The sequence below is a fragment of the Camelus bactrianus genome, chromosome 24, assembly GCF_048773025.1.
Source record: "Camelus bactrianus isolate YW-2024 breed Bactrian camel chromosome 24, ASM4877302v1, whole genome shotgun sequence".
NCBI classification, from domain to species: Eukaryota; Metazoa; Chordata; class Mammalia; order Artiodactyla; family Camelidae; genus Camelus; species Camelus bactrianus.
Genome location: NC_133562.1, coordinates 4,323,629 through 4,350,479, shown reverse-complemented (window position 1 = coordinate 4,350,479; position 26,851 = coordinate 4,323,629). Strand labels below are relative to the sequence as shown.

Genomic DNA, 26,851 nt, shown 5'->3' with positions numbered 1-26,851 from the left:
CATACTTTCAAGCATAAAAATCTCACGAGGGTAATATTCTGTGGAGGGAGAGGAAGGGAAATAAAAGTTTAAGGAGAAAAAGAAATGATGGAAAATATCTGTAAAAGAAAAGCTTGTCCCTGTGCTTGTGAAATACTCAATGACGGAGAGCAAATTGCTACGGTTTTTAGAAGATACAGTAAGAGTGATGTGCTTGTTTGATTATGAAAAGTACAATATACGCATGATAGCTGGAACCACATGCTGTACAACCACCTAAATTTAACATAAAAAATTGAAAAAAAAATTGGATATGAACCTACAAATGCACAAGGGGTATGTAGTTTTGCAAACTTTCTTTAGATGGTACGTGAGAAAAAAGTATGAAGACCACTGGTCCTCAGTGGAGTACGGTTCCACCCATACCCCAAAGCCGCCCTTCTCTTTCCACTATGGTTTATACCAATTCCCCTGGATGGTTAAAAAAAAAAAAAGTCAGGTGTGCAAGAAAGCAAAGACTGTTGAAATAGCAAAGAATGTTTTTGAAACACTAGGTGTGCAGATACAGATCTAGATTTCCCAGAGGCATAGCCACGTTTGCTAGGGGGCTCCCCTGGGTCTACTCAACCTCTGATTAAATGCAAAACATCTGTGGGTGATACTGAGTATTTGTCAACAAGAGGAGAGACTAACGAAGTTCCAGTAATGTTCCCCAAGGCGTCTTCCTAGCGGTGTATTTACAAACCATCCCCAGGCTCTCTAATGGAGGAAGCACGTGAAAAGTTTTGCTCTTAAAGTCCATACTTTCAGACCCCCAAATTTCCAAAATAAGTCACTGAATGTTGTATTTTAACCACTACTTCTTCAAAGAAACCTGGCATAGCCCCAACAGGCTTCGAACTTACAGAATTCTATAAGAAACTCAAGCTGCAAAATTAGACAAGGAAAACCAAGACTTCTGGTCATAAAAACTTGAGCAACTGTTTAAAAGATTGAGTTTAGAGCCAGCCCTCCCATCTCTTAAGGAACTTCTCCATAAATACAATTTCACGAAATGTATCTTGATCATAATCTGCAGATTTCATTGGGCGACATTTCCTTGCAACACAGTGCATAGCATTTTAGAACAATTTTCAGTCATCTAGAATAGGAGTGCTCAAAATTAGTCCTTCAGATCTAAAGCAATTGAAAAGAAGAAATAATGAAACAGTAACAGCAAGCTCTGTTAGTTCCTCTGACAAGCACCTAGCTAACTAGGGCCAATATCCTGTCCTTTATTATTCCAAGTACCCTCGAGGGCACCATTGCGAGTGGCGGCAGAGGCTGGGCTGCAGGCTTGTCTTCAAGGGGGTGGGGACCTGGTGGGTGGGGGCAGCCGCCGACTTAATGGTTTCACGTTCTTTGTTTACTGACAGGGTTTGCAGTATTTTTCCGTTCACAGGTAAGCAGAACTTTTTTGGTTAGATGGCTGCATCTTAAAGAGGGCGCTCAGATACCTGCATATTTTCAGCAAGCATTGGTACTTACTGTATGAAGTTAATCAAATGCTTAATACCAACCACTCACTTTTAAATTTGGAATTACTGTCACTGTCGTGTGCCTGACCAAAACAACAATTAAGAGTCAGCAGGGCTCATGAACAATTAGATTAAAACGTTTCTGAGGTGTGATATTCAACGTAGTCCTCAAATTAGGAATCCCCGCACTGTGAGTGATAGCCCACCGCAGGGAGGAGAGGGAGGCGGGGACGAGACAGGAGCACATTCTCAGCCCCGTCCTGGCGCGTGCATTTTACTACACAGTTCACAACACGAGGCTGGGTGGCCCACCCAGAGGTGTGCGTTTCTCTTACACAGGGATGAAGACCTTGCTTCTTTTCCTTCGTGTCTCCCGAGAACAGACAGCTTTTGACAGCTAAATTTCAATGCCTCTGAGAATGGGGGATGCTTTTCTGGTGTCCTAGTGGGAATTCATAATATATTTCCCCATGGCAACACTGTGCAAATCATTGGTATAATTAAACTGTGGTCCTTACAGTTAAGTTTAGCTAGACAGAACTCGCAGCTAGATGAATTTTGCTTCGAAACTTGTATTGTCATTCCAGGTGAAGTAAGCCAGAAAGAGAAAGAAAAATACCATATGATATCACGCATATGTGGAATCATAAAAAAAAAAGAAAAGAAAAAGAAAAAAGAGGACACTAATGAACTCATCTACAAAACAGAAACAGGCTCACAGACATAGTAAACAATCTTACAGTTACCTGGGGAAAGAGAAAGGGAAGGGATAAATTTGGGAGTTTGAAGTTTGTAAATGTTAACCAATAGATATAAAAATAGATTAAAAAAAAAAAAAACAGATTTCTTCCGTATAGCGCGGAGAACTATATTCAACATCTTGTAATAACTTTTCATGAAAAAAAATGTGAAAATGAATGTATGCATATATGTATGACTGGGACAGTATGCTGTACACCAGAAACTGACACATTGTAACGTACTATACTTCAATTAAAAAAAAAACCCTCCTTGTCAGAGCTGTTTTCACTATGTATGACTCAAACTTTCTCAGATACACATTAATGAGTCTTTCAAAAGAGTATTATTAGTTGGTTACGGGTCAGTTGTTATAACTCTCATGAAGAGGATGTCTAGCGGTGGAGGGTTTACTACTCATCCAGTTCACTCTGGATAGGAAAGGTGCTACTTTTCAATCCTTCAGAGCATCGGGAGTTAAACAGGCTTTACAGTGATTGGCTTGGGCGCTGAACTACCATGGACAATATTTTTAACATGAAAAAATGTATTTAAAATTCTAAATAAGCAGTTCCCCAGCTTCGAGAATAGAACCCATTCTTATGTTGGGAACTTCCCTTACTCACACAGGTTTTATTTCTCTGCTGTTGCCTGGCAACAGAGATGTGGCAAGAGATGTCAGAGGTGAGGGAGCAGACTGAAGTCATTATGGAAAGCAAGCTTATCAGCATTTTCCATCTAACTTCATAATCCTGGAAATAAAATAGATTCCATTGTATTGAGTAGTCTGTATTTTTTTTTCTTATCAAATGCCAAGTTTTTAGAGAATTTCTTTCTTTCTGAATATAAATCCAGTATACATGGAGAGTTTAAATTATGTGCATTGTTTTGAAATGGACTTCTCTGTTACACTAGCACCATTTGAAGGGTAAAGTGGGAAACTTCTGGCATTGTGAAGTCAAGTACTATGAGAAAAGTGGTTGTGAACACACTCGAAAGTGTTCCAAGAGGTCTCAGAAATACACGTTGGCTCTAAATTTCCTCACTTTTGAGAATGTCATTCTAAGTGAAGTAAGCCAGAAAGAGAAGGAAAGATACCATATGAGATTGCTCATATGTGGAGTCTATAAAAAAAAAAACAAATACAAAACAGAAACAGACTTATAGAATACAAACTTGTGGTTGCCAAGGGGGCGAGAGGTGGGAAGGGACAGACTGGGATTTCAAATGCAGAATAGATAAACAAGATTATACTGTATAGCACAGGGAAATATATACAAGATCTTGTGGTAGCTCACAGCGAAAAAAAATGTGACAATGAATATATGCATGTTCATGTATAACTGAAAAATTGTGCTCTCCACTGGAATTTGACACAACATTGTAAAATGACTATTACTCAATAAAAAATGTTAAATAAAATAAAATATTAAGAAAAAAAAGAATCATCAGTTAATGTCAAACAAAACTGCATTTTCAAATACATTGGCCTGCTCATTAAAAAATGATTCTTTAGAGAAAGGACTGCAAATGTTCTGGTTTGCTTGCTTCCATTTTGAACTGAGCTAGAATGTGATCAAAATTTAAGCATCATCTCTAGGAGGTTTCTTGGTTTTTTTTTTTTACCCCTTTTCAGCCTGTTCTGTATCAAATGTTAGGCCCCTGAGGCTTCGTAGCTCATGGATAGTTGATTGCATTTCAGCATGATGCATTTTAGGACTTCTTTTCCAGTGGGCATCACAAAATGTGCTTTTAATGACATTTCCTTTCTAGGCAATGTGGTTGTTCCACAATTCCTAGCCCAAATTTTTAACTTTTCCAAGTAATTGCTACCACGGCAACCCGAGTCAGAATCACACGACGTGTTGGTTTGAGGTGGACCCAGAGCTAGTTCTGGAGGAAGATTTTTATCCCTGCTGTGGGTCCCCCCTTATTTCAACCCTAAGGGAAGCCGTGGTGACCATCCATTCAGGGATGTGGCCTTAAGTTTCACCAGAGAAACTTAACTCGGTCCTTCTTCCATTGACTCCCAAATGCCTCGGCAACACTGCACCCAGTCCTGGTTGGAGATAATAAACCAAGATTCTGCATTGAGTAATGCATATGAAAAGCCCAGTTGGGAGAAACACATCATGAATACAATTGCTTGGAGGAGAGGGGACAGCCTGCCCGTCTCAGTTTCCTCCCAGGTAGACGGCATCGCCCACGTGCTGTCAGTTTGCCGCTGGGGGAATCGAGGTGCATCTTGCACGACGACTCCTGGAAGCGCGTGGCTGGTTTCCCCAAGACTTCAGCCCGTGCACCTTTTCCCTTTGCTGTTTTTGCTCTGAGTCACTTTGCTCTAATTCATCTTAGCTGTGAGCATCACTGGATGCCGAATCTGTGGTCCTCCAGCAAGTCACCGAATCTGGGATGCCCTGACACGACTTTTGTCTTGTCTAGTCTCTCCTGCTCAGCTTGCAGCATCATTTCGAATCTCCTGTCCAATTTGTAAAGCCCTTCGTCACCTGTCCTCCTTACTTCCCCCAGGATGCCCGCTGGGTTCCAGTGCTCGCCCACGGCTTCAGTTACAGCCCCCACCGGTGCCGTAGGGACGGCCCCTGGCGGGGAGAAGGTTCTCATCCTGGAGGGGAGAGACCTGGTTCCTGTTCTCAGTTCCCTCTGTTCTGCTGTTCTGTTCTGTTAATTGTGAGTCATTCAAGCCTCTCAAGATCTCACTACCCTGACATGATGTAGAATGGGAATAAAACTACAGTACTGATAACAGCCAGGTGCAAGGTTTGGGTTTTCTGTACAAATAATTTCTTACCAATTGGCAACTAAAAGGTCCATTCTATTAAAGTTTATTGTAAAGCAAAACAGCTCTATGAAGAGAGGCCTATTTTCTCTGCAACCTCCATGATAGAAAGTTAATTTTTGTATCATTCTGCAAAAAATATCTGGATTCACTGAAAAAAAAAAGATGTGAGAACTATTTCAGAAGAAGACATTCAAAGGAAAATATAATATGCTACCAAATAGGGACACTACTCAAAATACCACACCAAGCTCTCCCAGGTCGTTGTGCTGTTTCTGAAAGTTACTATCAGAAAAGAAAAGATTGAAGAGAAATTAGCTACCCTGCAGTTGGCAGGAACACGGTTGGGTTCCGGTTCAGCCAGAGCCCCATGCCCCTCAGGGTGAGGCGGGTGACAAAGACAGCAAGCAGCCCCCTTGGAAACATGAAGAATCCCCTTGGTTAAATACAGGTCAAGATAAAAAGGTTTCAGCAAGAGCCCACTGCAAACCCTCTCTGAGTTTGCCGCTGCTTCTGTATACAGAGCTTGCTAATTAGTCGCTTCTAAAACCAATTATTGTTGAAATTCATTTTCTCAATAATCAACAAAAGGTCAACAAAGCCACTAAGAGCCGTACCTGAGACTCTCCGGCCTGAAATAGGTCCCTGGTTCTACAGATGGGCAACTCCGTCCCTTTGAGGTGTAGGTATCATCCATGTTCTAATGAAGCTGTCTTTACAATCACTTACAGAATACATGTCTCTGTAATTCTTGGCACAAAGGGACGTGAATTACAACTTGTGAATTTGTGAATTGCACAGTTGGGCGTAAGTACATGGCATTCTTGTCTTTGGAGAGCATTCCAACTTCTCTCTTAACCACTTCCTTAGCTGAAGTTGCCATCACGACTAAAAGCTGTTTCCAAACTCTTTAAGCAGGTGTCCTTAGAGCAAAACATCTCAGAATCAGTCAATGGGCGGGGACTGAGAAGAACCAAGGGAAAGGTGAGACGACATTGTAGCTAAACTCCACCTGTTCTCATTTCCAGGTTTTCCTACTACAAACCGAAAAGCAAAGCTTTCAAACCAGAGAAAAACTAGAGGACAACCAACACTGCAAAGTCACGAATGAACAAAGATTTCAAGAGGCATCACGCACTCAAGGATAACTTCCACATTTCCCTAGTTGAATTGACACGTGGGCTTGCTTAACTATTTATCAAATTCAGAGGTATCATCCCTAAAAAGGGGCATTTCTCCTAAGTGTCCATTCATGCTAGCAATACAAAGACGTTACCTCCAAATCCTAAGAGGGACTTTGAGCACAGATAGAGGCAGAGTGAGGACGGCATGGTGCCATGCAGAGATTTCAAAGTTCCTGGAGCCCTGACATTCTGGCGTCTCTTCCTCCGGGAATATCCTCAGTGAAACACCAACTGAGGGAGGTAAAAGCAATTGCTTTACTATCACATCCAGCTACTCTCCTGGAATTCAGCTCTCAAAAAATGAGCCTGGAGCAGGAAGCAATCACTGCACAGCATCTTACAGTGTCCTTCAGATTCCTCTCCTCCTATGCCTCCCGTGTCCTGCCGTGGCTTCTCCGCATGACTGTGCACCACTCTCGAAAGTGCAGTGACAGCTTCCAGCAGCAGCAAACAGACGCCTAAAGCGACCTAGGGCTTCCTGTGACTGCCGGCTCCCCCAGCATCATCACAGAATCTTTTGCGTGGTATCGGATTTTCAGTTTAATTATGTAGATGAGCATTTTAAAAATCCTTAGTTTCCCCAATTGCTGTATTAATATGCACTTCAAACATCTGCAGACAGAGCTGTTGAGAGCAAAATGGAACACTTACACTGATTTGTTTTCCTTCATTTTGCCAAGGGCTCCACTGAAGCTGTTTCCTTCCACTTTCGTTCCCTATATTTCTTCCAAGAGAGTCTGAGTTCATTTAATTGCTTTATTCCCCAAAGTACAAAAGTGTTAGTAGGACTACACTGGCCACGCCAATCAGAAGAGATTCTCTACTAAGCAAAGGGGCAAATTCCAGCCAAGCCAGTCCACGAAACGGAGTCTCCAGAAGGGGCGGAACTGAGCAGAGAGCAAGAACTAACTTTTTTTTTTGGAGGGGCAGATCATCTCCTGTGAGATATGCCAGCATTTACACTACCATATGTAAACATTACTCCTAAAATCAATCCTGTGAGCACCGTGTTATCCCCATTTTTACAGATGCAGAAGTGATCCCAAAAGGATCAAGTAACTTGCCCAACATTTCCCACAAACCAGTAAGAAAATCACAACCCAAGAGAAAAGCAATCAAAATACGTGACTAGACATTTCACAGCAGAACAAGCACATAATGCCAGTGAGCGTGAGAAGGGAGTCTGAGTTCATTTAACTGCATCATTAGTAGTATTCAGCACCAGTAATAGTCAGAGAAATGCAAATTAGAGCCCCAGTGAATTAACCGTTTTATACCCATTCAATTAGCAAAAAGGAAAGAGTCTAACGATGCCAAGAGTTGAAGGACCGTGGATCTACATTCCAATGAGAGTGGGAATTGAGGCAACTGACTTGGGAAAACAATTTTGTGCTATCCCCTGAGGTTGAACATTCCTACGCCCCATGATCCAGCAATTCGACTCCGGCCCAAGACAGATTCTCAGACATGCGCATGAAGAGTCATGTTCAACGAAGTCAAAACCCCTGTCTCAGCAGCAGGGAACTCCTGAGGACACACAAACGCCCTATCGACAAGTGAGTGCATAGACACGCTAGGGAAAGTTTTACACCTGAGGCTGTTAAACAACAGAACAAAACAAAGGTCGAGTACTGCAGGTCACAATGCAGATGAATCTTCCCACTAAAAAGTTAGTCTCAGAGGATTACATGCAGCATTATGTCCTTTTTAGAAAGTGAAGACAATTACAATGAAAAGTCTCCTTTTCAGAACACTTCTGAATGCAGTGAGATTGAACAGAAAGGAAGAGACAGAGGTAACAAACGTGAGACGCAGGATGCAGTCGGTGCGGGCAGAGACGGGATGAGCTGAGGGAACAGCCCAGTGGTTAGACGAGGTTCCTGCCAAACCCCAGCTTTTGCTTAGGGGGGTGGTCTCACTGGTCTTGCTGTATTTACAGTGTCTAACTAATAACCAAAGAGATAAATAAAGAGGTAACACCGATGAGAGTGTGTCATTAACCCAGCATTACCAGTAGTCCAGTTTTGTACATCTGAGGTCCTAAAAACACCCAAAGAAGCAAGAAAAAACCAACAATTAAACAAAAATTGGGCCCAGGTCACACAGGGCAGCATCAAGGACTCAAATTCAGGTCCAGAGGACTCCAAAGCCCATAGTGCCACCGGGCAGGGGCCACTGCTCTGTTCTCAACCAGGGACGGACTAACAGGGCAGGTGACTCCCATCCACCCCCGATGGTGGGGTGACCTTGTCTACAGGTCAGAACCAGAACTGATCAACTGATTTCTTCCAGAAAGTATGGAAAGGCAGGAATGATGTCACCAGCCCAACAGACACTTCTGGGCAATGCACAGACCGCCCTGGGCTGGAATCCCGGACCTACTCTGCACTGCCTGTATCACTGGACGGGGGTGGGGGGGGCTCCCTCTCCCAGCCTCAGTCTCCTCGGGATGAGAGGATTAGAGATGGCGAGAGGCAGTGATCAGATGACGAACACTTTTAGTTACTTATAAGCCAGAGCATTACCAACCTTTCTCTTGCTTTGCCCCTCACCACAATCTATGAGGCATGAATGATTATTATTTCCAATTTAAAAATGAAGTGATTGAAAAAAAAGGAGGTCAAGAAATTTCCTCAAGGTCAGATGATTATGACGGAAGTTTTGAACCCAGCTCTTTCACGTTCCACTGCCCAGGCTCTTAGCAGTGAAGGCACACACGTATGTAGAGATACAAACACCCACACACGCATAGATACACACGGGAGATACACACACGCATATACTCATATGTATGGACACACGCACTTGTAGATGCACTAGTACACACGTGTATGAACATTATATGTTCAGACATACATTCATACACGTGTGCGTATAAACACACACCCACGCACAGTCTGCATTCAGACACACAAATTCACACACACACGTGTGGGCACATGCGCACACACTCATAACAACAGATACATACTCATGAACACGTATGTATAGACATATACCATATACACATGTAGAGAGACACACTCACGGACAGGCACACATCCATGTACAGATACGCACTCGTGTACTCATACGTACAAACACACACAAAATGGTGCCCAGCTTTGCTGGCATTGCTTGAGATTCCCAAATTATTGTCAAAAACTCCCTGTTCTGAAAATAAAAAATATATATGTATGTAAATGTGTACCTGAATCACTTTGCTGTACACCTGAGACTAACACTGTAAATCAACTACATTTCAATAAAAAAATTTTTTAAATAAATTTTAAAAATGTAATGAGAAGACAGAAACCACTATATACAGAATAGATAAATAAAAAGGTCCTACTGTAGAGCAGAGGGAACTATATTCAATAGCTTTAATAACGTGTAATAGGAAAAATATGAAAAAGAACATATATACGTGTATGACTGAATCAGTATGCTGTACACCAGAAACCAGCACGACGTGGTAAGCCAACTGTACTTCAATTTAAGAAAAAGAAGGAAAGAGTGTAACGGGGGAAGCCCTCCCTGTTCCTTCCCTCCTCGGGCGCACAGCACGTAGGCTGGGCCGTGTGAGAAGCCACTTGACTTCAGTACTCCTGACTCCCTCGGAGCACCTGGCGATAATCCTCGTTTCCATTCTCACCTGTGCCCCGTGGCACGGCCTGTCCCTCCCTGTCAGAGGGCAGGGGCGAGTCCCCGCTCATTCTTTCGGCTCCTCCAGAGGCTCTGGCCAACAGCCGGCAGTGGCCTCACGGAGCCAGCTGAGTGGAAGCGAGTCAGTCCATATCTGTACTCAGATCTCTTTCAATCTGGGGGAAAAATCCATTAAGCCTTCTTGGGGTGACACAACCAAACGAACAACAATTTTCGTCTTATTGTTGCTGACATCTGGCATATGGAGTCTGGAATGAAACCAGTGCTTCATGAACAGTAACAACTATTAGTATAAAAAATAAGACTCACAGTTGTCATCGATAAAGAATACATACATAGGATCTAGTCGTTCTAAATCTGGCTTTCGAGATCTTATTTTCGGAGCTTTTTCGTTTGACTGCTTTTTTTTTTTTTAATTTAGTTTTTCTTCTTTCCCCTTAACAGAGGCGCTGGAGATTGAACCCAGGACCTCATGCACGCCAAGCATGTGCTCTACCCCTGAGCTACACCCCCACCCCTAGAGCGTTTAGCTTGGAGCAATCACCCTTACGGTGTCTAAATATGACATTCTCTTCGGAGTTCAGGTTCAGTTATAAGAAAATCCTCTCAAATTGGAGTTTAAGAGCCTAGGGACTCTAGAGAATAGTGAAAGAGTAAATGGTTATAATTTTCAGTATTTTCTGTTGATGTAAATCTGAGAGGGGGGTAAGAGTTGGACGTGGGATACAGAAATGCAGAAACAAACATGCCTCTACAAACTCTGACTCTCTAAGATGTGTGAGAACCGGATACATTTACTACTAGGGGAAAAATGCATGGAGCCCCCTCCTTCCCCGCCCCAGCCACACACACACACTCCATGATTTAGCTCTACATTCCAGCAGATGTCACTCACGCCTTCAAAACACAAAAATTTAACCTTTTTAAAAGACTCAGATGTTGTGGTTTCACCTGATAAAAAAAAGAGATAACAGGTCCAAAATGGAGTCACTTGTGCTAAGTCTCACACCAGCAAACCAGGACTTCAGTCCCAACCTGAGTGCAGTTTCAGCCTCTCCCAGGAATGTGATCTGACACCCGTCAATCTGGAATTTCCTGGGCAGCAGTAGTAGGTAATCCACCTGATTACTGCCCCACCTTTCTGTCCCTCCAAAGAAGTGAGGGAATCTGCTCTTTCCTTGTCCCTGCCTCCTTCAGTTTATAAAAATCTCCCATTTTGTTCAGCTCTTTGGAGCTTTTCTCTATTTGCCAGACAGGATGGCGCCCAATTCGTGAATAGTTAAAGGAAGCCAATTAGATCTTCAAATGGACTCAGTTGCATTTTTTTTTAACAACCTATACCTTTCATACAAAAGGCAGAAAAGAAAATAAAGACTTGGAATGGTGAGTGTGACATCCAACCGGAAAACTTTGCTTTACGGTGTCTCGGGAGAAAGCCCCCCAGCGATTTCAAATCCAAGACCATCAGAGTCTGCTCTCAAACTGAATCCCGCAGTCACTACATTTTGCTCCCACGTCAGACAGGAAGTGCAGTAGGAGGCTGTAATAGCTGTAATATGATCCCAGGCTAGAAAAAGTGCTAAACACAGAAGAAAAGAAGCCAGCGGAGCTGGAACAACTTCATAAAATCTTCATCCCACAAAGCCTAGACAACAGGTAAAGGAAAACCAGGGTGGGGGGTGCTATGGAGGGGACAGAAATCTGGGCAGCTGCCTCCAGGCTGGTTTGAGATCTACGCTTTAAATAGATGTTTCCACCGAGAACAGGATCACATCTGGAGCCTACAATTTAATTTCTCCCAACATCAAACAGATGCTTCCTTTTAAAATGCTAAACAGTATATGTTTAAGGAGCTTCTAAAACTAATGTTTTCTAAATACGACAAATGTGACTTAGTATTTTTCACAACAGCCAAACCAGTTTTAGCGCAGAGAATATTAGCCCTGGAAAGGACCAAAGACACAAGCTCTTCCAGCGTTTTAGGAGTGGAGAACTGAATCCCAGACAGTTAAATGACTTCTTGATTCTATGCAAATGCTTTGTGACTAAGCTGGAAGTTGGACCTAAGTGGTGATTTTCACTTTACATGTTTTAATGGCTCGTAAAAACATCAACGTCCCCTGGGATTACAGGAGCGATCATGAAAGTTGAAGTGCAAGCTAAAGGCAGTCCCCAGGGGTTCCTGACGGACCTGAAATTCGGAGGCACTGATGCTAGAGTTTCCACAGGGCCAGTGAAGGGTCCCCAGAGGAGCTGCTGGCCTGTCCTGGGAATCGGGGCCACTGCTGACGTCACAGCATGGAGCCAGAGCAGCAGAGGAAGGTGGAAGATGCCACAGGGTAACTAAGAAATCCACGCCCCTGAGACATACCTTACATACTCTGGGAAAAAGACGGTGAATAGAAAAGGAGACTGCAAAGGATTCTGGAATTTCTGAGATTCAAAGAGATACGTCAGGGAAATAACATTTTCTGACTCTGCATTCCTGCTTGAGTCCCAGGCAGGGTGGCTGAAACCAAACAGGTCATCAAACTATCACAGAAAACACTCAGCAGCAGTCCTGACCGCGCGCCAGACACTGGGGAAAGGTACCCGCGTCCCCCACCCCCCGCCCCAGGGGAGCGCTTCTAAACGCCCACCGGCCTTCGCCTGCCCGTGGTATTAATGAAGACTGGAGAAGTTCAGAGACGTGATTTTTTTTTTTTTTAATTTTAACTTGAAGTATAATCAGTTACAATGTGTCAGTTTCTGGTGTGCAGCTTACTGCCCCAGTCATAGAGACATGATTTTAATCCAGGTCTACGGACTTGGGAGGCCGCCCCGGAAAGCCCAGTTCCCCAGTCATGACCCATTTCCCCGTCAGAATCCCAGTCTAAGCGGGTCATCTCAGACAGCACGGTTCAAAAGCAGCAGGCTGCCTTCTTCCTCTTTGTTTTCAGACTACCATCTGGAGGCAGCTGACTACAGGGAACAAAGTCTACTTCCAGAAAATTATGTCACGAGTAACTCCTTATTTCCTCACTTCTAGCGTGCATTTGCCTCTGAATATTTCAACAGTTCTGAAATCAGGATGTGAAACTGATTCCTGTGTTTAATCTGATGGTGTTTTTTCCCTCCCCCCCAAGAAGCTGTGATTAAATTGATGGGGTAATCATACAGCATCGGAGAACTGAAGAGCTGTCTTTTTTTTTTAGATGATAAATGCCTTTGAAAATTTCAGATTAATCATTTTAAGGAACGCGGTCCTAGAAAGTAATTCTTACATGCTTAACCCAACTTGTTTCTGACCTAGACCCTGCCTTGTCCATAGGCTTCTAGCCCTAAATCACTGGAAATGAGGGTACGGCATAAACTGGTGAAAAGCCGGGGCCTTTATTTCCTAGATTCAGTCACTAAGGTTTACCTAGAGCCTGTCTGTGGCAGACCCAAAACTCCTCGAAGGATTCTGCTGCAGTGGAATGTCATCCCACTGAAACAGGTACAATCAGAAAGCCTTTCACATGTGGCGTGAAGTGTATTTCGTTGTTGTCCTGGTACTGAGTTTAGCATTAGTAGATCATCTGATTTTTATTGTGGAGACAGTAAGGTTTAACTTCGATATTTCCTTCATTTCATGGTTTCACAAAGTTACAAAAGCTTTCTGACCTTTTTTTCCTCATCTGTGAAGTAAAATTAACAGCACCTACAGCATAGAGCTATGGTAAAGATTGTGACCTGTTAACAAAAATTATTCCAAACGTCTTTGTGAAATGATATGAAATATATGGAACTAAGAGAAAGATGAAAAGATTGTGGCATGTAACAGGTGTTCAGTAAATGTTAGTTACCTTCCCTGAGTAATATTTTATGCTACTTCCCATCATAAAGGGGAGAATTTCATCACTCTAATCAATAAATATATGAGAATAACTCGCAACCACTGATGATGAGACATCTCTAAGTATCAAAGTATTTTATCTGCTTCAAAGTGAAAATCTGTAGCAAATTAAAACCAAAGGCACACAGCTTCAAAGACAGGACTGACTTGAATAAAAGAAAAAAAAAAAGGAATGTAACATTAAGTCCAGCATGAGATGATGACTCAGAAAACTGGAAGGCGAGACTGTGTGACTTACTGTACAATCAATGGCTGCCTTGTGTAGAGGAGGATGCAGCTTCCCCAAATTAATAGAATGACCCTTTTATGCCTTCAGAAATTGTGCGAAACTTTTCAAGAAAGAAGACGCTCAAACCGAAATTTAAAAGCAAGAGGAAAATAAATAAGTGTGCTAGGTGCAGTGGTTATAGTTCGGTTTTTGTTCTTTTTGAATTCTTATAATTTCTCCCGATTGGTATCTGCATCTGTAAGTTACAAGAAGTAGACACTGCCTTTAGTCATGGTGAAATTGTTGCCAATAAATGATCATCTCTCTACTTGTTCCTGCTACTTAAATAATACACAAAGATCTTCAGTAAGTATCTTTGAAATATGTAATGCAAGTACGGATCTCTCTAAGAGATACACAATTCTACTGTATACTGCTCTTCTGAATGTGTTTATCCATAGATTTCCTGAAAGGGAACCTCAAAATTCTATCACACTAATTATTTTCTCTTAGGGACACAGATTCATTCCCACTTTGTTCTGCTCGGTACCAGGGAGTTGGGGGGAGGGGGAGGATCTGCTCCTAGGACCTGCATCACTCAGGCTGCCCAATCCTCTACTTGGGTTGGCTTTGACCGATGGGAGGATGGGACTCGGCACCCGGACTGAAGCAGAGAGAGAGGCTGGGCTACTTTCCCCCAGCTTCTTCCCTGCTTTGGTGCCACGTGCCTACCAGAGGCAGCATCTCCCAGGCCCAATGGTCTCCAAGCATCTCCAAGTATCTCCAGTGGTCTCCAAGGACCATTCTTGTTGGACGATCTCTCTCCTACACTTCAGCTCGCAGTGGCCTCTGTTAACAGTCTCTTCCCCATCACCATGTCAGCCTAGGGGTAGTAAAGACTCCCCAGTCTTCTGGTCCTGGAGCCTCAGCACCCCTCGCTGGCGACTGTAAAATCCCCTGCATTACGTTCTGCAAAACTCACAGCTGAGTGTACCTCCTGCTCCCTGCGACGGTCATGGTTGGTATCTACACAAATCACACTAATAGAGAACTGAAATGCTTTCCTTACTTCAATAATTCAGTTGGAGCAACATGCTATATTTTGACATGTCATTTTTAAAAAATCATTTATTTGACCAAGCCACGTTAGATGGAGATGCTGAAAGATTCAAGGATCATACTTTATGAATCAGTAGTCTAAATATTCTTAAAACATCAACAAATTGTATTGCACTGTGTTTTTCTGTGTGTGGTACTTATTAAGATAAATAGGATTTCCCATATGGTCATTTAATAATTATTTCCCAAAATAATTATTTGGCAGCTTGGTTATTCGCTGTGCTCCATGAAGCCTGACAGTATGATACATTTACAGGCAGATGTTGGAAAAACAGTCAGTATTGGAACTCTTGGGGTTCCAGGTAATTATAGTCATCATTTTTTAATCCTTTCAGAACCTTCACAATTCTGTAGCCCTTTACCTGCACAAGAAGCAGCAGCAAGACCTCAGCTTGTTCAAATGTCCTGAGCATGTGTGAATAAATTACATATTTTGGTTTACAACATGTTAAAAATTCAACAGAACTGGTTTTAATATATAGCCTGGAAATGAAGTTTAAGCCCTGTCAGTCACTCTCCTTGCCCAGAAATCAATGAGTAAGGAGAGTAATTGTCTGCAGCTTTGAGAAACAGGAATAACCAGGAAGAAGTAGGGAAGGGTAGATATTAAGCACGTGGTTCTGGGCTTTATAATTAGGAAGAGACCATCCCCATCCCGGGGTAGGTCCACCGGCAGCGCAGAGCACGCGCAGCACAGCCGTACAGTCCTTTTCCCCTTCCTGATTCTGTTTTGTCACGTGACATCCACAGACACGCTCATGTGATGTAAAAGCTGAAAAGGCTGAGAGAGAGCAGGGAAAGTGGGAGAGAAAGACAGGGTGTTTCAGTCCTGGAGAGCAGCTGGAGCTGGTCTGACTCTTGTAATCTATTAGATGCTTTAATTTAATGAAACAAAATAATTCTGCATGGCATGAAAATGAGAACGAAGATGAAAATAAAAACAGCTTCAGTGATCACTGTAAATGTCTCTGTATGATGGAGGCAAGCCTCTTAGAAATACTTGCTTAAGTCCCTGCAGGTAATACCCAACCTCAACCTGACAAGGGTGGAAGGCAGCTCACACAGAGGGGCACTAACGTAACACACTTGGAAGTGATACTCAGCTTCGCAGACAACGAAGGCAACACGCATTGAAATAAAGTTCCATCTCACACTTACCCAGCTAGGAGACACAAATTAAAATAATAAATCTAGCATTGTCAGGAGTTGCTAGGAGTCCTATAAATTCCTTAAATGAGCTCACAGTAAACCTGGAGAACAACCATGTGATCGTCAGTCAGCGGTGGGACGCTGATCTCAGCCTGGGCCCCAGGAGTCCCAACTTTAGAGTCGCTCAAGATGCAACTGAGAGGAGAAAAAGTTGCATGTGCAAAGATGGTTTCAATATGCCTTCAATAGTGTGGACATGGCCTTTTTCCAACTATAAGTGAGAAAGCTAAGAATGATATGTAACTATAATGAAATTAAATAATTTAAAATTGGAAATACGTGAGATATATACATCCCAGAAAAGTATCTGCGCAGCAGTCTTGAGTGAAAAAGGAGAAAGGTAGAGTCATTCATTTATTCAATAAGTATTTGTTAGGTACAACTTTCTCGCCTCTCTAAGTACTCATTTCATGTTCATTTGTCACGAGCATCTCCACGTTCAGTGCATCGGCCAAGTTCACAAAGGTTCCCCTGCTGAGCAAACACCAGGAGTCTGTTCCTGGGAGTGAGCTCCCAAGAGCTAAAGACTGTCCCTCCACTAGAATTAAAGCAACAGGTTCCTATTTCCATAGGCTTAGTGACAAGTTGGAAAAAAATCAATATATCTAAATAAAATCTTGAGATTTGCAGAGTGCAATTCATTAATAAATATGGAGGCTTTAATTGTTGAAGGGAAAAAAAAGAGGGAGGGCCAATTATTACAAGATGCAGTCCCAGGTACCCAAGTATTTATGACTTCTTTGTTCTATTAAAAAAAATGTATTACTCTGTAGATGAGAAAGTGTAGTTAATTTGAGAGATGGATATTTGAATATTCGTGCTGAACTGCACTTAAAAGAATGTAGGCATGCAATGTTCCCATAAATAATTACTTAGGTAGGCAGATGAAACTATTGCAGCTAAAGATATAAAAAGAGTTGATCATAATTTCTTCTTTCCTTTGAGGAGAATTCAAAGCTGATTTTAGGTCATCAACTTATTACACAGTGTACTCTTATAAATGCTATTTGTAAGAAACTGTTACAGGAAACCATTAAAAGATTCAGCAACCCATAATCAGATGTCTTTCCCTGCCAAGACCCCCCTCCCCCCGGCAAAAGAAATTACTATAAACTCACTTTAGTCTCTTGCAAGAGATTAATAAGGATGGAGTTTCATTGACAATAATAATATTGTTATTTACCTCTTAGTCAAGGTGAGCATGACTTGACAATATAAAAATGTAACTATAAAGCAAATCATTTATCTTTTTTTGATCATATGCCTGTAAACCATACAAAGATAAAGAGTTTCATCAGGTACATTTAATTATGTTTGGGTGGGTTTTTTTTTAGTTCTGTGGAGTTTCATCCAAACTTGTTATAAGAAGAAAATGTATGGAAAAAACAACAACAAAAACCTTTCTCCAGCTTGTATACCCCCCCAGTTTTCTCATACCTGTGTTTTAATGATCAATTTCCCAATGCCTAAATTTTGCCAATATTTTCTTCCAATGTTTTGAAAAATAAACCCCTCCTCATAACTTTACACACACTTTTTTGGGGTTTGGAGGGGAATTTTTTTGGCTGCTAAGGTTTTAAATGAGGACTCCTGCCAGGGGAGACTCTCTGATGCTTTGAGGACATTAATCAGGTTCACAGCAGGTGGCACAGTGATCTAGCTAAAAACAGAGAGATCCTTTGAATATTTCAGTTTCTTTTTGCTAGAATTTTTTTCCTCTGTCACTATTTAGCAAAGTAAAAGGCATCTGTCTTCCTTGGGGTGGACATCCATCCCAATTAAAAGGAGCAAATTGCAACATCAGTGATCATTCACTGACAGGGAAGGAGGAAGGGAGGACGACGAGAAGGGAGGCCAGGGGAGTCAAGACAGAAGGGGGATGGTGCACCTGCTCCGTCTGAAGCTGCCTCTCATTCTGTCCTTTCCTCCCCTTCCTGTTCTTCTTGGGCTTACGCAGCTTGGTCAGAAGACCAGGACCCACACCCCTGGAGGAGTGACAGGGGACAGCAGTTTACAAGCACATTGACTGAGGTCCCAGCACACCTCTGATCTAAGAGAAAACAGTGAGCTAAGATCACACCAAGGTCCTGCTCCTTCCCCCTTAAAACCCACACCTGGACCACTATACATCTATTAGGATGGCTAAGGAAAAAGGACTGAAGGTCCCAAGTGTGGACGAGGATGTGGAGCAACTTGAACTCTCATACACTGCTGGTGGGAATGCAAATGGTAGGGCCACTCTTTGGCAGTTTCCAATCAAGTTCTACCATGTGTCCCAACAATTCTATACTCCTGGGCACTTAGCCTGGAGACATGAACACATATTCACAAAAAAAAAAGTCTGTACAGGATGATTACTGCAGGTCTGCTTATAGCCACCAAAAGCTGGAAATAATCTAAATATCCTTCAATGGGAGAATGGACGAACACACCTTGGTATATCCATACAATGAAGTACTATACAGCAATAAAAAGGAAAAAGTAATTGGTGCATGCAACAACTTGGATGAATCTCTAAGGCATTATGCTGAGTGGAAGAAGCCAGTCTCTTAAGGTTACAGATAATATCATATAAATGCCTCCATTTAGATGACATTCTAGAAAACACAAAACTGTAGTGATGGAGAAGAGACAGGTGGTCGCCAGGGGTTGTGTGCAGTTGCAGGGGGAGGCTGTGACTACTCAGGGATGGCATGAAAGTGTTCTGTGGTGATGGAACTGTTCTGTGTCCCGACTGTGCTGGTGGTTACATGAATCTATACATATGAGGGAAAAGTACATTAAAAAAAGGTAAACTTTATTGTATGATAAGTTAAAAATAAAGTAAAATTTTAAAAAGAATTTTAAAGAGAGAGAGAGAGAACTAACAAACTTGGACTCAAAAAAACCCAAAATAAAAACACCGCCTAACTGTGATTTTCTCTCTCCTTCCCATTTCATAAGCATTTATGGGATGTTTAGCCCCTAAGGCCTCACTTTTCAGGCTTAGGAGAAATGTTATCATTTGCTTGGGGCGGAGGAAGTGGAAGAAGTATTAGGAAAGTAAAATGTCAAATGGCGTTGCAATGATCGCTAACATTTTGGATTTGTCATTTTTCTTTTGTAAAACTTCAGTGAGAATCTCACCTTTACTCTGACCTCGAAGGTCAAAAGAAATGTCAGGAGTAAAAGAAAAGTGAAATCAAACAAAAACTTTCAAGATGTCAACATATTTTCAGGAAAGGGAGAAAACACCACAAAATAGATGCGTGATGTAATCTTCACAGCCACCCTTTTCCCAGAAAAATGAAGTAATTGCCAAATAACCACCGGGCCAGCTGCTGTCTGAAGGGCGCTCCAGATTGCTTCCCTGTGAAAGAACACTAAGCGAAGCGTGGTCTCGACTTAGACAGAAATCCTTTATGAGATGGTGAACCTCCTCATTGTCTCTCGGCTTGAAAAACAGAGAAAAACGAGCTAATTAACAATTATGATAAATAATTTATCAAAAAAGTTCTGCCACCAAAAACTCCAGAATAATCACTCCGATCTTTAAAAGAGAAGCTAGACACACTGCCAACTGGCCACTGTCAGAATGGGCCTCGGATGTTCGGGGATCCTGGCGGGGCTGGCAAGGGATGCCCTGGGGGTCCCTCCCTCCAATGTTGCTGCGGGAACTTAGCAATGTCTTGGAGGAGGGGAGGAGGCCTGGGCAGAAAACAGGCAGCCAGTCGCCCCAGGACAGAGGCAGAGCAGAAGGGGCACACGGACGGAGAAGCAGGAACACAGCTCAGGTGAGAGCGACCAGTGATGTTCCCTGCCCCGGGGAGACCCTCACTGTGCACGGGCATCGTCGATCCCAGCTGCACCTCACTGCAGGGAACTTGGGGGCCTGGAAAGCAATACCTCTGGGGACACACTCTGTTATCTCCTGCTTTATGTCATAATCTCTGCATGTTTTCAAATCAAATGCCATTAAAGAAAAAAAAAAAAACAACAAAAAACACCAAGACCAGTACATCGCAACTCTAACCGCACTCGAGAATCGCCTGGGAGCCTTTAAAAACCAACACCAGGGCCCAGGCTCCAGAGATACGGACTTAACTGATGGGGCCCTGGCAGCAACAGCAACTCCCCAGTTGACTGTAATGATGAGAATCATTAACAGCACCATAAATCTTGCACTGTTTGGTTTTTTAGCATCATAGAGACATGGTTCCAATCCATAATTTATTACCACAACACTCCAAACATCTGTTACCCACTTTCCCCGGGCTGGTGCTAAATCCTCATCAGGTAAGACCTCTCGAATATTTTCAGAGCATTCCAAGTAGGGTCACAGGACCTCCTCTTCTGTCTGACCTGGTATGAACAGGTAGAAAGAAAAACACTGTTTCTCTTAAAGCCGTGGATTATAATAAAATGTACAAAGAAGATGTCATTTGTATTTTCTGTAAGAGTTCATTTAATTGATGATTGTAACAGGCTGCTTAGCTTTTAATTACATCATCCTGAATTCTGATCGTCCACCTTCCGACATGGCAAGAGCATCATTTTCCTCCACTCAACTTTCAGAAAGTAGACTCAAAGCCAGCGCCCAGCATTGCTTCTTCCCCTTACGGGGGATTTAAGAAGCCTCTGTCAGTAACGAGGTCCTAATACAGTCTAGCAGTGAATACGAAGGATGGAGGTTCAATCAGAGCAGAAGGCACTTTCACACCGCCCTACTGCTTCTGAAAGTAAACAACCAAGAAATGATGCTGGACTACATGAGGTCATCGAGACACAACTGTTGTAATTATAATCAGCAAGGTCTAAGGAATGAGTAGAAAAGGATCTTCCTAACAAGAATTAATTAAAATCTTGTTAAAAGGCTAAAAGGCATTGTCTTGTGAGCCCCTGTGAAGTACACAGAATTAATCAATTCACAACGAGGCACATTGAGAGTAAGCAAATGATTCGTTCCTAGCTCTCCAAAATGACCCAACTTTTAGCTTCTTGAAAGTTGAAGTAGAAGTATAGCTTAACATTCTAAGAAGCGCCTTGTGGGCAGATGGTTGTAACTCACTCTATAAGGGAGAGCAGCCCAGTTATTTAAGATCCAGCACCCTGGGTTGGAAGAGGTAGTTTCCAACAGAATCCTTGAAGGCAAAGCGGAGCCGTGACAACTGTGCCTAGTAAGTGAGGGGAGGAAAGGATTCTGTTTCATCTCTTTCTAGAGATTTCCATGCAGCCCTTGCAGAAAGACTGACGGCGTCATGGGTTCCTCATGGAAAGCTCTCCCACCCACTGGCCTCCTAAACCGCCTTTCCCCTCCAGTCTTCCCTCCTGCCATCCTCTCGGCTTTCAAATGCCTGTCCAGCTCACCTCCCAAGGCCACTCATGTGCCACGTCTTTTGAGAACTGGCCCCCAAAATATCTTCCGGCAGGAGGAATCGGTGGCCTGTTCGGTACTTGCTCTGTCTGCTTTTGCAGTTAATTGTGTGAAAGCTCACAGGGTAGGATGTATCCGAGCCCGGGACCTAAAACAGTGCCTTCCCCATCAGTAAGCATTTGAATCATATCTGACAAACAAGGAGAAACTGGAGGAAATGTACTGAATGAGTCTCTCGTTTAGAACTCCTGGAAATATGCTTCCTTTCCTTAACAATTTACTGAAAATGTTCTCAGTCATTGCTTCTTGGCAGAGTCCGTGAGGACTAGGGATGAATGGTAGGGCATCTGTGACCCTCTTGAAACTGTATATAAATTTAATGTTTATTCTAGTATGTGGCTCTCCCCCTGCCCCACACATATCCTGGAGATCTTTACAGCTTTTTTTGAATCTTTAAGGTAACTAATCCAACAATCAATTTTTAAAAATTGGTTACTGTTCTGCACATATTTTGTATAAACAATAAGATATAAGAGCTGCTTCTTTTTTTTTTTTTACGGAGGCACTGGGGATGGAACCCAGGACCCCGTGCGTGCTAAGCACGTGCTCTGCCACTGAGCTACACCCTCCCACCATGACTTCATTTTCTGACTCTGGGTTCGAGGACACTAAAAATTCTGGGCTGAAAATGACGAAGGAACTAACTGAAATATGATTCTTCAGCACTTCTTTCATTCATTACGCCACCTCCTCTGCACAAGGAAAGTTCTCGTTGCTGGAGCAGGCGGGGGGAGGGGAAAGAAGACACTTTAAGAAATCTGAATTCCTATTGCACTGTTATCTATACCATATGCCAGGCACTTAACTAAGTGTACAAGGCAATACATGATCCTAGAAATCATACTTGTGCTCGGCCTCGTCAGTTAAACTGAAAGTTGCTGGAGGGCACAACAGCATTGACTCCTTCAGAATCCAGCACACAGTGAGTCCTGAATGAAAAGAGTGGGTGGACCTAGAGATTATCACACTGAGTGAGGTAAATCAGACAGAGGAACAGAAGTATGATACGGTATCACTTACACGTGGAATCTAAAAAATAATACAAGTGAACTTATTTCCAAAACAGAAACAGACTCACAGACATAGAATACAAACTTCCGGTTACCAGTAGGGAAAGAGGGGGGGAGGGATAAATTAGGAATATGGGATTAATAGATACACACCACTATATACAAAATAGATAAATAACAAGGATTTACCATATAGAGCAGAGAACTATATTCAGTATCTTGTACTAACCTATAATGGAAAAGAATCTGAAAAAAATCTATGTATAACTGAATCACTTTGCCATACATCTGAAACTAACACAATATTGTCAATCAACTATATTTCAATTTTTTTAAAAAGGAAAAACATAGGGATTAACTGGAAAAGTAAAAAAAAGTCAGTGTCAAGAAGGATTGTCTAAGTTTTACATAGGTTAGTAATACGATGTAGAGGAAAAAGCACTTAATGTGGAGAGACAGACTTGAGTTCAAATCCTGCCACATCTAGTTAAGGTATTTGATTTCTCTGAGCCTCAGTTTCCTTGTCTGTAAGAGACCCGAGTGCCTAGTTCACAGGTGTTAGGAAGAGCACAGGCATGCTGTATACACAACAGCCGTCATGCAGGCGGCACACGGCAAGTTTCACTCCCCCGGGACCCGCGGCAGCTCAGCTCTAGGGCAAGTGCTGCACATCTGAAAATCCAGATGCTCGAGGGGACACTTCCCTCAGGTGAATTTCTCGGCGCTCTGCATTTCTCGTCTGCTGATGTCGTAGTCAAGTCAGGTCATTTTCCTGTATGCATCACTTCCGTGTAGGATTTAGTCCTTTTGGGACGTACACACATTCTGTTCTTAGAACTCACTGGCAACAGATACAAGCACTGGAAATTCCCCTCTCGGAGAACAAAATTCAAAGAAATTGAATACTACACTACAGTGACAATTTTTAAGTTGTAAAAAATAACATTATTGACACTTAGTGGCTGCTAAGGGGAAAAAAATCTAAATCTTAAAGCTGGATGCAATATAAACATTTTCAAAATGTAATTAGATGACATCATGGAAAATATTAAATAAAAATGTTAGTCTAAACTTTAAGTCCCTATTTATTAAAAAAAAAAAAAGCAATTTCAAGCAGTAACTCAAAGTTTACAGTGAAGACATCCAATCTGTTTCATTTAAGATTCTTGTCTTGTTACACTACCGGAAAATTGGATTTAAATCCGTTTACCACAGGCAAAGAAAATGTTTGCAATCTAAAACTGTATTTACACACATCTATAATGTACTTTTGCCTTTTGAAAAAGGTATAAAAGTAAGAATTTGTGGCAAATGAAGGAATGAAAAAGAATGTTTCTATGTCCCTAAATTCCTTGAAGCTGTTGGAACCATAAAAGAGTTTTGTGAAATATCACTGTCTTTTGTTTTGCCTTCTTGTCATAAAGGAGTGCATTCAGCTAATTTTTACTCTCTCCTTAGATCCATACTATTTTTTCCTACCCTAAAACTTACACTAGGTGGAGCCCCATGTTCAAGATTTGGAGTGATTTTTAAAAGGGAAAGAAAAAAAAAATTAACAATTGAAAGCAAAACCTAAAAGGCTCTTGCATTAAAAAAATTTTTTTTAAATGTATCCTCAAAATCTACAGTACCACCAGAAAAGACTTTTTCTAATAATAAAAACCATGATGATGAAGAGGACCATTAACATTTACTTGGGAGATACACTAAATGCAAAGCTGCCACTAAAATTAAGTGACTTCCTCCACTGCCAGCGGTGGCACTACCATTCCAGAAGGACTCAGAAAATTCCAAGGACCTTCTTGAAGGTGAATTCTTTGGGAATCTATCAGAAATAGAACTGAAACAACTGGAAACTGTTCTGGGTGATCTTGACCCTGAGAGTCAAGGGCTATGAGGTCCTGAATTCGTTGCAAACATTACATTTCCTTTGGGGAGAAGGTACCCCGGGCATGGAGGGTAAATCTCTTCTGGACACTTGCAAAAATATTCCAGCAATGTTAATGCTCTCTGTGTCTCAAGAGGGCACAGTACCCAGATACTTCTGAATTCCAATGAGAGCTACACTGTTGTTGAAAACAGACTCTTAAACACACCAGAGCATGAGCAAAAGACAGAACATCCCCAATGCATTCAAACCTCTAAGTTGTCGGTGATGCAGAAATATTGAAAGGCCTGATTAGACATTTCGGGATGTCTGGGGAGGGAGGGGCTTCTGAACGGAAAAAAAAAAAAAAAAACAACCAAAAAACCTGTTCAATTATGGGTCTGTAGAACTTGCTGTTAAAAATAGGCTCTCACTACTCTCCAGCCTCTCAGTGGACCCGAGCTGGAAGAGATAAGGCTTCCAAGATAACCCGGCAAACTTAGTGATCACTCACTGCTGTCTGATAAAAACAGCACCATCGCCCAGCTATCTCCCCGCACCGCTGCGAGGTCAGCTCCCCTCCGCGCTATCTCTGGGCTGTCTTTCCAGCCCAACGTGCTTGAAATACAAAGTTCAGCCCAGCAGCGAGCAGAACCCTTGCCCGATTCCCCAACGCTCGTGCTGACATAGCCGATGCGAATCTGTCAGTGTCCTAGGCAATAAAATGTGCTGGAATCTTTTTAATTTTTTTCCCCCAGATCTATACAAAATCATGGGCCAGGCAAGACCGAGTTCTGCTGACAGTTGAATTATGTAGCAGAGTAACCTTTGAACAAGTACAAATCATTGACCTCACGTAAATTCTTCCCCAGAAAGTCCAAGAAACAGGTTCAATCAGGGTCAGATAGGCAGGAGGACACTTACCACTAGCCCCAAGTATACAGCATGAAACACGACTGGGATTTATACCTGTTAAACCAAACAGTATGAACATCAGAACACCACGTGCTTTGATGTTTGCCTCACGTTCTCCAGAGGCAAGCTGATTTTCCCTCTGCAAGCTGTTTGCTAAATTCAAATGCTTCTGCAACTATAAATGATTTATCGAAGCAAAACTAATCACAGTAAAGAAGAAATGCACGCAGAGTGGGTCATCTTCTTCGATGACAGAGGTGAGCTTTTAAAAAGAAGAAAAATTATCTGAGCTTTGGGTCCTCCAAGCATTTATTGGATAAAATAAAGACTTGATGAATTAGACAAACTATATTAAATAGATAGCCTTTTTCAATACCTTTAAAATCGACAGTTTTCATGTAAAATGGATCATTAAAATTTATATTTTCATACCAAGTTTTCAGGTTGATGGCAAAGCTCTCTGTCCTTCTGCTATAAAATTTAATGGAATTTTCCAATTAGGTTTTCAAGTGGTGGGAAGTGGCTCAGAAAACACATACTAACCCAAACACTGCACCTCCCCCAACCCTCCTGCCCGTCTTGTAGCCGGTACTAATACTATGATAATAGTCTTACAATGTAAAGCTTATATTTTAATTGTTCCTTAGAAGATAGAGGTGGCCCAGAACCTTGCACCCACCTCTGGCGTGACTGATACAAAGCAGGTGACGCTAAATCCAACAGGAAGGATCATACAGACTGGACAGATTTACAGCCCTTCAACCTCCTCTCTTTACCTCCTGGGTAACAGCTGAAGAAGAGCTGGAGGAGGAGAATGGATAACCGACGGTTTAAAATCTTTAAATATGGGACTTTGGGGCCGACAGGGGGAAAAATGGTTGGTGGAGAAAGCTGTGGACTAAAGCAGACGGTAGATAAGTTTGCCAAGTTAATACTCTCATTCTCTACACGCCGAGGAGGGAAGCACCTGATGAATCAATTGTTTCTCATTTTGCTGACGCTCCCTATTGGTCTTGAGGACAGTTTCTTTCTAAGCAGAGTAATGTTTAACCACTTCCTTACCATCCACACTGCCTCCTAAGCAGAATTTAGAACTTTGCTATTGTAATTCGGTGTACTTCGGTTTTTGCCCCTTTTTACTAAATCTTTGAGAGAGAGAGATAATGTCTTATTCATCAGCACTGTCATCATTTTAGCAACTAAAGATAAGGCAGGGAAAACAAAGGAACTGCACGTACACAGAAGCCATTAAAAGGAAGGGGAAGTCCTGCTTAAGTGAAAGGGAGGTGAATAAAGGCACTCACTTTAAGGAGTGCCCTCCTACACCGTTGGTGGGAATGTAGTTTGGTGCAGCCACTATGGAAAACAGTTTG

The 26,851-nt window shown here is 42.2% G+C and overlaps 1 protein-coding gene and 1 long non-coding RNA gene across 4 annotated transcripts in view; both read right to left on the bottom strand.

The window, feature by feature from the left end:
* Window positions 1-26,851, bottom strand: part of LOC105071417 (band 4.1-like protein 3) — a 190,102-nt gene that overhangs the window by 137,815 nt on the left and 25,436 nt on the right. The gene's annotated exons all lie outside the window — the stretch shown is intronic.
* Window positions 13,551-25,474, bottom strand: LOC141574945 (uncharacterized). Its single transcript, XR_012502095.1, has 3 exons — window positions 21,321-25,474; window positions 20,518-20,614; window positions 13,551-19,706 (listed from the first exon to the last, which is right to left on the bottom strand). It is a non-coding gene; the product is annotated as an uncharacterized LOC141574945 (long non-coding RNA).